The sequence below is a fragment of the Dromiciops gliroides genome, chromosome 3 (assembly GCF_019393635.1).
Source record: "Dromiciops gliroides isolate mDroGli1 chromosome 3, mDroGli1.pri, whole genome shotgun sequence".
NCBI classification, from domain to species: domain Eukaryota; kingdom Metazoa; phylum Chordata; class Mammalia; order Microbiotheria; family Microbiotheriidae; genus Dromiciops; species Dromiciops gliroides.
In genome coordinates, this window is record NC_057863.1 from 339,561,014 (window position 1) to 339,572,512 (window position 11,499).

The 11,499-nt window shown below is 46.8% G+C and overlaps 1 pseudogene; it reads left to right on the forward strand.

The window, feature by feature from the left end:
- The first annotated feature begins 7,990 nt into the window (after positions 1-7,990).
- Positions 7,991-11,164, forward strand: LOC122747569 (annotated as a pseudogene).
- Positions 11,165-11,499: the final 335 nt, after the last annotated feature.

An 11,499-nucleotide genomic window follows, 5' to 3' on the forward strand; every position in this document is an offset into this window, starting at 1 on the left:
TGAGTCCTCAGAGTGGAGTGAGGGAAGAGTGGACTGTCGGGGAAGGAAGAGTGGGGGGAGGGGTTTTTAGAACATAAGAATCTAGCAGAGGTCTCCCAGACTTCTGCCTGGACTGCAAGTTCAAACCCACTGTGACACTCTTGAACAGTTTCCAAGGGGCTAGGTAGACTCGGCATGGTGCTGCCTGGCTGGGGACCCAGCCAGGGAAGACGTCCCTGGTGCTGGGGATCATGGTGGTACTCCATGTGGAAAAGGTGTCACCTGAGCTAAGCCTCGAAGGATTCTAAGGGGCAAAGACAAGATGGGAGAGAATTCCAGGTATGGAAGATGCAGAGCTGAGTGCTCAGAGAAAAACAGATAGGAGCTCAATGTAGTTGGAACACTGAACTTATCAAGTGGGTAATGTGACATAGTTCTGGAAAAGAGGTAGATCTATACGTACAGTGCCCAAGTCTTAAATGCCTGGCTGGGGAGTTTGTATATTACTTAGTGTTTGGGGGGAGTGGGGATGAAGTCTTCTATCACCTCAGTCTAGAGAAGAAAGGAGAGCAATCTTTGACCTCTTCTCCAGAAAAAGCACCTAAGGGCAGTCCAGATCTTCTGAAACCCAACTTGAGATTCCACTGGGCCAGATTTCTCTTCAGCTCTCCACATAATCTTAGCGTTAAATAGTGGTTCATGGTTTGCAAAGTGCTTTGCCAATATTATCTCATTTTACCCTCACAACCCTGTGAGGTAGCTGCTATTATCTCCATTTTACAGATGATAATAATAATAGTAATAATACTAGCTAACTTTATATAGTGCTGATGTGCTAGGCACCATACTAAGCACTTTACAAGTATTATCTCGTTTGTGAGGTAGGTGAGATTATTTGCATTTTACAGATGAGTTAACTGAGGCAGGCAAAAGTTAAAGTGACTTGCCCAGGATCACATAGCTAGTGTCTGAGGTTGAATTTGGACTTAGATCTTCCTAACTTCTTGTTCAACTAATAAAAGTTGGGAATCCTGGAGAAGACGGAGGGATCAATTTCCTGGGAGCACTTTGACCTTTTCTTCTCCCCAGGGACCCTGAGGATGGGTAACACCTGAGAGACAGCACAATGCTCTAGATTACAGAACCAAGGACTGTAATAGCAGGAAGAGATCCCCCCTCTCACACCCATAACTTAGAGACAAGAAAACTAACGCCCAGAAAGACCAGACCAAGGTCACACAGTTGACACGCATTAAGAGGATTCCCTACCCTCAGGCCACAGCTAAAACACCTAGGTTTTAGCATTGTACCCTAGGTGGGGTCATCAAAATGGCTTAATACTTGGGATCAGAAAGCCTCAAAAGAAAGAGGATGGGGCAGCTAGGTGGCGCAATGGATAGAGCACCAGCCCTGGATTCAGGAGGACCTGAGTTCAAATCCAGCCTCAGACACTTAACAATTACTAGCTGTGTGATTCTGGGCAGGTCACTTAACCCCAATTGCCTCACCAAAAAAAAAAAAAAAAGGACTCCGCCTCTGTTTTTAGCTCCCTTGATATCTACAACTGAAGAAAAAGAAACAACAGAGTATGGTTTAAAAAAGAAAGAAAAAGAGAGCCCTGATCCTGAAGTCAGAGACCATGGTCCTAGCTCTTAAATTTGGCTAAATTCTCCACCCCATCTAGCATAATACTCTCCATATGTCTAGTGATTCAATAAATGTTTCGCTGCTATTTATAAACGAAGTGTCAGGCACTATACCAAGCACTTTACAAATATCTCATTTCAAATCACAACAAACCTGGGAGGTAGATGGTAATGTGCCCATTTTTTAACTGAGTCAACTGAGGCACATGGGTGTTGTTGTGTTGTGGTTTTTTAAAGTGATTTGACCAAGTGCACACAACTAATAAGTGTCTGAGTCTTCCTGACTCCAGGCCCAGTATTCTATCCACTGCCCTACCCAGCTGCCAAAAGCAACCTAGTCTTGGATTGAGAAAATCCATGACTAGGTTTGAACACCAGCTCTCTAATTTATTAGCTGTGAAACCCTAGGTAAGTCCTCGGGAGCCCCAGTTTTCCCCTCTATAAGTGGATAGCAATATTTGCATTGTACAACCTACTTCAAAGGCTTTTCAGAGAAGAAAGTACTTTATAAACCTTAAACATAATATAACTGCACTAACTAGGATTAGTTGTTATTATTAAAGATATTATTCCAGAGTTCTTTTCCTAGTCTCTTCTCATTTAAAAAATGAACTAATATCCAGCTTAGAAATAAATGCAGAGGGGCAGCTAGATGGCGCAGTGGATAGAGCACCGGCCCTGGAGTCAGGAGAACCTGAGTTCAAATTTGGCCTCAGCACTTAACACTTACTAGCTGTGTGACCCTGGGCAAGTCACTTAACCCCAAATTGCCTCACTAAAAAAAAGAAAGAAAGAAAAAAGAAAGAAATGCAGCAGGACAGCTAAGGTAACACAGTAGATAAAGCACAGGCCCTGGATTCAGGAGGAACTGCATTCAAATCCGGGCTCAGACACTTGACACTAGCTGTGTGACTCTGGGCAAGTCACTTAACCCTCATTGCCCCACCAAAAAAACAAACAAACCGCCCCCCAAAAAAGCAAGCAAAAAATAAATGCAGCATAACTACATATGTATAACCTATATCAAATTGCCTTCTCAATGAGGGTGGTGGCAAGGGAGGGAGAGAATTTGGAACTCAATTTTAAAAACAAATGTTGAAAATTATGTTTACACATAATTGGGAGAAAATAAAATATTAAATTTTAAAAACAAATAAACACAGCACTCCATAGAACATAAATGCATTTTAAAGAAAATGTTGATAGAAATGAATCGGAGGGGGCAGCTAAGTGGTGCAGAGGATACAGCATCAGCCCTGGATTCAGGAGGACCTGAGTTCAAATTTGACCTCAGACACTTGACACTAGCTAGCTATGTGAGCCTGGGCAAGTCAATTAACTCCAACTGCCTCAAAATTAAAAAAAAAATTAAATAAAAAAAAGAAATTAATTGGAGGAGGTTCTTTGTTAGATGGCTAAATGTTTTTTGTTTTTAATTTAATCAACTTTAATAGATATACCCATCACCCAAAACTAACACACAAGAGCTATGCAGTTCCTTCCTTTTTCTCCCAGGTGGTAGATTAAGGAACCATGACTAATAAGAGAGGAAACGGAATCTTGAGAGGGTAGAGAATATGGAGGATGAGACAGTGGCTTATACAGGTCATATCCAGATCCCTTAAAACTCCAGACAACCATCTCCCATGTGTCACCTTCTCTCCTCTGGGATCAAAGATGAACTCCTAGATGGCATAGTGGATAGTGTCAGGATCTGAATTCAAATAACTTCCCTCAGCCTCAGTTTCCTCTTCTACACAATGGGGATAATAATAATACCCACCTCCCAGGTGGTTGGGAGTACCAAACAAGTTAATAAATGTAAAGCAAACTTTAAAGAACTATATAAATGCTATTGTCTTTTATTACAATCTGATTGGCATTTAAAGGCCTTCACAACCTTGCCTCTCCCATGTCCTTTTTATTCCCCATAGGACACTTCTGTCCCTCGCTTGGCTAGAATGCAGGAGCTCACTCCCTCCCCCTCTCCCTCCTTCTCTCCCTTCCTCCCCCTCTCTTCTTCCCTCTCTCCTTCAAGATTCAGCTGAAATTCCATCTTCTGGAGAAGAGCTGCTTTCCAAGTTCTCTCCCCTATCCCCCTTCCATCCCCAGTGCCTACCTTCCATTTATACTGTATATGTCTTGTATACACAGTTAGTTTCCCCTATTAGAACATGAATTTCTTAAGGGCCATGTTTTCCCCCTATTCTTCATATCCCTACCACTGGGTACAATGACTAGCACAAAGTAAATGCTTCATAAATGCTCGTTGACTGACATCCTTGAGATGGCATTTAAAATCCCAGCCTACAGACTCCCACTTAGTGTATCAGGCCTGCCCCTTCAAGAGTTCTGGGCTCCAAGCTGTACACTCACAGCTGAATCCTTCCTTCCTTCCTTCCTTTTATCTTCCTATCACCCTTTGCTATGAGGCCTGTCTAGTCCAGCAACTTGTTGGGGAGGAGAAAGGGGACAAACTAAACTCTGTGTGTGTGTGTGTGTGTGTGTGTGTGTGTGTGTGTGTGTGTGTGAGAGAGAGAGAGAGAGAGAGAGAGAGAGAGAGAGAGAGAGAGAGAGAGAGAGAGAGAGAGAAATGTTTCTTTTTCAACTCTTCAGTTTTCCAGATGGAGAAACAGAAACTGAATGTAACAGACTGAAGGTTTGGACCCAGGTCTCCCAATTCCAAATCCAAAGATGTTTTTGTTTTGTTTTTCTTTCCCCTACTACACTCCACTCAGCCTCACAGCACTCACAGGATGGCAGAAAGCCATTTCAGGGAGGGCTGTGTTTAGTAACCTAGGGATCGTGCTCAGAGCTAACCAGAAAGCTACCAGTTTACTGTCCAACGCCTACCCCCACCCCACAGGAGTCCCCACCCGCATGGCCACAAGTATCACCCACGGCCAAGACGTCGGGCACAGGAGCCACGCAGGGTCACTCACTGGAGCCAGGTTTCTGGGGTGTGGGTTCTAAGGGGATGGCACGTCATCACTGTAGAATTACGGTTCTCCAACCGTGGCCTGGCAGGAATGGGATGGGAAGCAGACAGACAGGTTTGGCCTTGGAGCCGGCTAACCGGCTGAGGCACAGCTGCCTGCTAAGGAGGATGCCCCTTAGCCCCACAGGGGAAGATATAGGGAGGAACTCCTTCAGGCTATCCATTCCCCTCCCTCTAGGTAGCGAGTCCCAAAGTTGGTTCCCCATCACTGACTTGTAGTTTCATTTATAGTAATACCATCTGGGATGTTGTCGTGGGGGGGCCCCAACACAGTCATTATAGGAGGCACGGTGATAAATCTTCCCCAAGATTGAAAAGATAAGAAGAAAGGACCACAGTGTGTCCTGTTTATAACTAGGGAGAAGTAGGGACTCTACCCCCCAACCAAGGAAGCTCAAGAAAGCAAGAACTCCGGTGTTTCTGACCTTCCTTCAGTGGCCCTTCCGTGGTCAGCTCAAGAAAGGAAGTGCTGCAGAGTGACACTGGCACCATGGGAGGAAACTGAGGCAAAGCCTGGCCACCAGTCAGATGGAGGTAACAGAATTCAAAAATCCAGTTCTCCTGAGCCCTTCTGACCCACCACACAACATCTTTGGAGGCCAGAGATCAGCTCTGGGTGTGGTTGCAAAAGGAGACACCCCAAATGCCAGAGTTTTTGTCTGGTTGCCTCCTCCCCCAGGTGGCGCAGAGCCAAAGAGAGATAAAAGCTAAAGTGGCACAAGCCTCACACGTTGACAGGGAACTAGTCTTGATACTGGCTCAATATCCGCAGCTCATCCTAAGTACAAATTTAGCTTCTAGGTAGGACTTCCCTGAGCTTAGGGCTCCTGACAACCACAGGTAAGAAATAGAGGATGGGGCAGCTAGGTGTCGAAGTGCATAAAGCACCAGCCCTAGATTCAGGAGGACCTGAGTTCAAATCCGGCCTCAGACACTTGACACCTACTAGCTGTGTGACCCCGGGGAAGTCACTTAACCCTCATTGCCCTGCAAAAAAAAAAAAAAAAGAGAGGATCCACACCACCTCCCCCACCTCAAAGAGGGCATGGATCTTGGAAACTGTAAGACCAAAGTTCAAATTCGAAATCCTCATACTTTTTAACTCTATGATCCTGTGCAACTCATTTGATCCCTAGGCCTCAGTTTCCTCAAATGTAAAAACCAGGATAATCAACTAAGAAGCATTGGTTAAGTGCTTCCTATGTTCCAAGTATGGAATAACACTTGCCCTAACTACAACTCCTGAAAGGGATTGTAAGTAAGATATTTTGTAAACCTTTCAAACACACACACACACACACACACACACACATGAAACGTGAGCTTTTTTCAATTATGGTGACTTCGGGCCTTATCTGCAGTCTCACTTGGACACAAGTAAGATTCTCACCTTCTCTATCCACAACCCTTCCACCTCCTTATCCTTTCCCCCAAGGGCCAATAATAATGAGGGGGATGGGTGGCAGATAGAGGGCAGGTGCTACATTCATACCTCTGGCCCACATGGCAGAGTTACCGGGTGAATTTTCTGCTTTCTGAGCAAATCACATTTGGACATAACTGCTCTCTTCCCTGTCCCTGAATTCGGTGTCTAGTCCAACACCGACCTCACAAAGTCCTGAAGATGCCAGGTGCTTGCTGGTCCAAACCTACTTGTCCCTACCAGAAGAAAGGCAGGAATCTCCCTGGCAAACCTTAAAGCACTACATAAATGTGAGGTATTATTATTGAAATTCTTTCAACCCATACTTGCTTGCCTGGAGTCCCATCCTTTGAATATGCCCTAGTAACTTGAATCAAAGGATTTTGGACTCTGGACTGTATGTATACAAACTGATACTCATCACCACTCTCACATAAAAGGGAATACCCTGAACAAAACCCCTTGAAAGGGGAAGTGAGGAAGGGGAAAAGGGTTATATCACTCTCTTGTCCTTTTGCTCACTCTCCATGTTTTCTGGAGGAAAGTGAAATGCATTCCTATAAATGATACAGAACAGAGGGCTGTGCATTCTCTCTTAGCTCTGTGGACCATACAAATAGCCTATCTGCATCAGCCTTCCCCAAATCTGTTGTGCAAATGGTCCAAGACTCATCAGACAATTACTGAGTATCTTTCACCACCACCCTCAACCAGTCAGGAAAGGAAAAGAGAGGAACCAAATAAAAAACATATCAGGGTTGGAGTTGAAGCCCTTGATCTTCTATGACCACAGGCTTCTTCCCACTGGCTCTAAGAACCTCCATCCACAAGGGGACCCGGGTGTCCAACTCAGAACTGAAATCTAGGTAATGCCCTTACCTGCAGCCTTCTGCCGCCTTGCCCCTGAAGGATGTGGGGAGAGAATGATGTGGGGAGGAATGTCCCCAACCACACTAGCTTCCAGGCTCCCCAAAAAGTGGTGAGAGAAGTGGGTCAAACAGGATACACTCTGCTTCTGGACTCCAACGTCCAAACTTTCCCTGATTCACAAACCGCTTCAGCTCCCCTCCCCACCCCACTCCCACTACATTCCACGGTCCCCAATAAGCCCCTTCACACCTCCCCCCAGAAAGCTGGCTCACCACCTCCTCCTTCTCCTCCTCCTCCTTATCCTATGCCCCTCTGGGGTGGCCTCTGGGCCCTGGGGAAGGCCCGGTCCCTCCTTGTCTTCCTTTCTCTCAAAATAAGTTTCCTGGACAGAGGATCTCACCTCTCCCTCCTGCACCCCCGGCCTCCAATTTGCCTCTTGAACCCCGAGCCGCCCTTCTCCTTCAGGCCCCCCGGGTCCTACCAGTCGGGCTCCCCCAAGCAGTTCTAACCCTCTCCAGATATGCTGGGTCACTTCCTCCCTTCTGTGCTTGCCAGAGCTCCCCCTAAACCGCTCGGGTGGCCTTCCCCCCAACTGCCCTCCCTGTTTGCCTGAGCTCCTCGCCAGGAGCACCCCCTGTTCCCTAGCGTTCCCCTCAAACCACTCCGCTCGCTCTCCGGGGCTTCCCCTAAACCACTCTCCCTGGTTTCTGGGGCTGCCCCCAACCTCTAGCTCCACCGGCTGTCTCTGCAGACCTGCTCCTTCGCCCCACTCCTGCACCCCGGCCCCGGCTTCCCCGCGCTCCTGGACTGCGGGGCTCCCTCCTCCCTTCTCCTGCTGCTGCTTCCTAGGACCCAAGCCCACCTCCTGTACCGCCGGCCAGCTCCCGGAGCGGCCCCAAAGCAGCAGGCTCGTGCACTCCCGGGGGGCGCCGGCAGAGCCAGCGCTGCCCCCCGCGCTCGGCCTGCGACCGCCGCGCGCGCCCTGCTCCTGCACCCCCGCGCCCACCCCGCCCTGTTCCTGCACCCCCGGGCTCACGCCCCCCTGCTCCTGCACGCTGGGCCTCAGCCCCCGCCTCTGCTGCGGCTCCCAGCTGAGCAGCCCGCGCCGGCTGAGCCGCGGCTGCTCTGGCACCGCCAAGCTCAGCCCCTCCGAGGTCGGGAGCCCTCCCCACGGGGCCCGGGGCCCCCTGCCCTCCTCAGGCCGCGCTGTCCCCCTGCTCCGGATGGTGATGCTGGGGAGGCCTCCAGCCCGCTGGGGCAGCCCCGCACTCCCGGGCTCAGCCCGCGGAGCCCCTTCCCCCTCCTCCTCCGGGGCTGCGGAGCCTGCGCCTGCCCCCGCCCCCTACCGCGCCCGCGCACCCCTGCGCCCGCGCGCCTGGTCCTGGTCCCGCGCGCTCCGCCACCCGCCCCGGGCTCGCGCCCCCGCCTGCCCCCGCAGGTGCCGCTACAGCCGCGCCAGGACTGGGCGGGAGGAGTAGGAGTCAGAGGAGGGAGCCGCCGCGTGCGCGCGCGTGCGTGCCCGGGACGAGGCGGGACGGCCCTCGCTCTTAAAGGGCCAGGCACCCGGCACAAGTCTCCCTGCCCAGAGGTAGCGCGCGCGCCTCGTCCCTAGGGAGACACTGTGCTAGGCTGGCCTGGGTTTGGGAGGAGGGTGTGCACTGTAGTGTCCGAAGATAGGCCATTTAGCTACAGTGATCTGTGTGCGGTGCCTAGGCACTGGGCCCACTGGACAAGCAATTTCCCATCTCGGGGCCTCAGTTTCCTCATCTGTCAAAAGAAGGGATTGAACAAGAACAGGGATCCTTAACTTTTTCTGCGCCATGGACCCCTTTAATAATAATAGTAACAGGGGCAGCTAGACGGCGCAGTGGATAGAGCACCGGCCCTGGAGTCAGGAGTACCTGAGTTCAAATCCGACCTCAGACACTTAACACTCACTAGCTGTGTGACCCTGGGCAAGTCACTTAACCCCAATTGCCTCACTAAAATAATAATAGTAACAGTAGTAGTAATAATTATCATCTTTTCTGTGCCATGGATCCCTTTGATAACAGTAATAATAATAGTAGCAATAATCATCTTTTCTGTGCCGTGGACCCCTTTAATCATCATCATTTGGCAGGGAGTAGAAAAAGTAAGAGGAGAAGGAGGAGGAGGAAAGGGAGGGGGAGGGGGAGGAGGAAGAGGAAGAAGGAAGAGGAGGAGGAAAAAGAAGCTTTTCTGTGCTGTGGACCCCTTTAATGATAACAACAATAATAACATTTTTATAGGGCTTACTATGTGCCACGAACTGTGCTAAGTGCTTTACAATTACCTCATTTGATCCTCACAACAACCATTTGTCAGTTTGATGAAGACTATGGATTCCTCCAATTAGTATTTTGATTTTGTGGGTTTTTTAATTAAAAGTCATAATGAAAGAAAATGCAGTCAGAGGTTAGTGAAAATAACGATGTAATTTTTTTTTCCCTCAGCCAGGTCCAGGAGACCCAAGGTTAAGAACTCATCCGAGTCATAAAATACTTAGAATTCATCTAACCTCTTTTGCAAATGACTGAGGTAAAAGATTTTTAAATGAATGGGACCTTTGAGAACATCACATCCAGTCACTTCAAAACTTTATGTAGTGATTCCCACCTTTTAAACAAAAAAGTCCAGGAGTACCTGAGTTCAAATCCAGCCTCAGACACTTAACACTTACTAGCTGTGTGACCCTGGGCAAGTCACTTAACCCCAATTGCCTCACTAAAAAAAATAATAATAATAAACAAAAAAGTCACTATTACCCCACTTACTTTTCATAAAATAATCTACACAAATTATTTATTATCTCAATTTATTCAAATAAAATTAAGAATTCATAATTTTGAAATAACAAAGTAACATATCTTTAAAATACAATAAAACGATGTAATAGACACTGACCTTCATTTTTTAAATCTATTATAATTTTCATATTTATAATAACTAATAAGAGGCAGTTTGATATTATGGATAGAGAACCTGCTTCCATGTTAGGAAGACCTGAGATAAGTCTTTCCCTTGGCATATATCACACAGGTACATGTGTGACTGTGGGCAAGTCACCTAACTTTTCAGTGCCCTAAGCTACTTTTTTTGACTATAACTTTCAGAGAAAGTGCTGAATTTTATTCACCTGGGAGTTCTCTATAATGATGAAATCACAGGTCCAATCTCAATCCCTAAAATTAATAATATTTTGTGATGGGTGGGCTTGTCTGTTAGGGCAAAGTTTCCAAAATGTTGTGTCATTGATATTACTGCTTCTAATTTCATTAACCATTAACTAAGATCTAGATTTTTTTCTTTATAGACAAATAAAGCAGAAAACCCCCATTTCATACATGGGGTAATAAAAGTTAGTAAAAGTTTTATCATTTGATTTGATAAACCAATGAATTCTTTACCTGTAGCTAAAATACAAGCTATCCAGATTCAAATAATAGCTTCAAAGTACCATAACAAGATAAGTCTCTTAACTATCCTTGAACAGATGTAGGAAGAACAAATGTATCATATTTGTTACTGGCAAATGGATTCCTTCCCTATTCTTATTTAGACATGTCAAGGTCTTTAAAATAAAGTGAGGAAGGGCAGCTAGATGGTGCAGTGGATAAAGCACTGGCCCTGGATTCAGGAGGACCTGAGTTCAAATCCAGCTTCAGACACTTGACACTTACTAGCTGTGTGACCCTGGGCAAGTCACTTAACCCTCATTGCCCCACCCAAAAAAAAAAAAAAGGAAAGAAAAAATAAAGTGAGGGAGCAGCAGCAGAAGCAGCAGCAGAGACTGAGCTGCATGGCCAAGATGTGTGACTTCACAAAAGATCAGACTGCTGAGTTCAGGGAGGCCTTCCAGCTGTTTGACCACAAGGGGGATAGAAAGATCTTATACAGCCAGTGTGGGGATGTGATGTGGGCCCTGGGCCAGAATCCCACCAATGCTGAGGTGCTCAAGGTCTTAGGGAATCCCAAGAGTGATGAGATGAATGTGAAGGTGCTGGACTTTGAACACTTTCTGCCAATGCTGCAGACTGTAGCAAAGAATAAGGACCAGGGCACATATGAAGACTACGTAGAGGGGCTTCAGGTGTTTGATAAGGAAGGGAATGGCACAGTCATGGAGGCTACAATACAGCACATCCTCAGGAAGAAGTGGAAGTGTTGGTGGCAGGGCATGAGGACAGCAACGGTTGTATCAACTATGAAGAGTCCGGATGGTGCTGAATGGCTGAGAACAAAAGTCCCCTTTCCACAAAGAATCCCCTAACTTTCTCAGTGTGAAAATGAGGATTCTCACCCCTGAAGCAACTAACTATATTATTAGGGTTACCAACATCCTTCCTTCCAACCCCCACCACACGATCTCTTTGGCCTACCTGCTTTCTGCTTTCACCAAATAAACTTGCTAACTGCTCCTAAATAAATAAACAAACAAACTAATTAATTAATTGACTGATTAATTGGTAAATAAACAAATTAATGAATAGATAGATTTATAAAAAAATAAATAAAGTGAGGGTTGCTTTTATAGACTACTAAGGTGTTCTTTAAATTGGGAA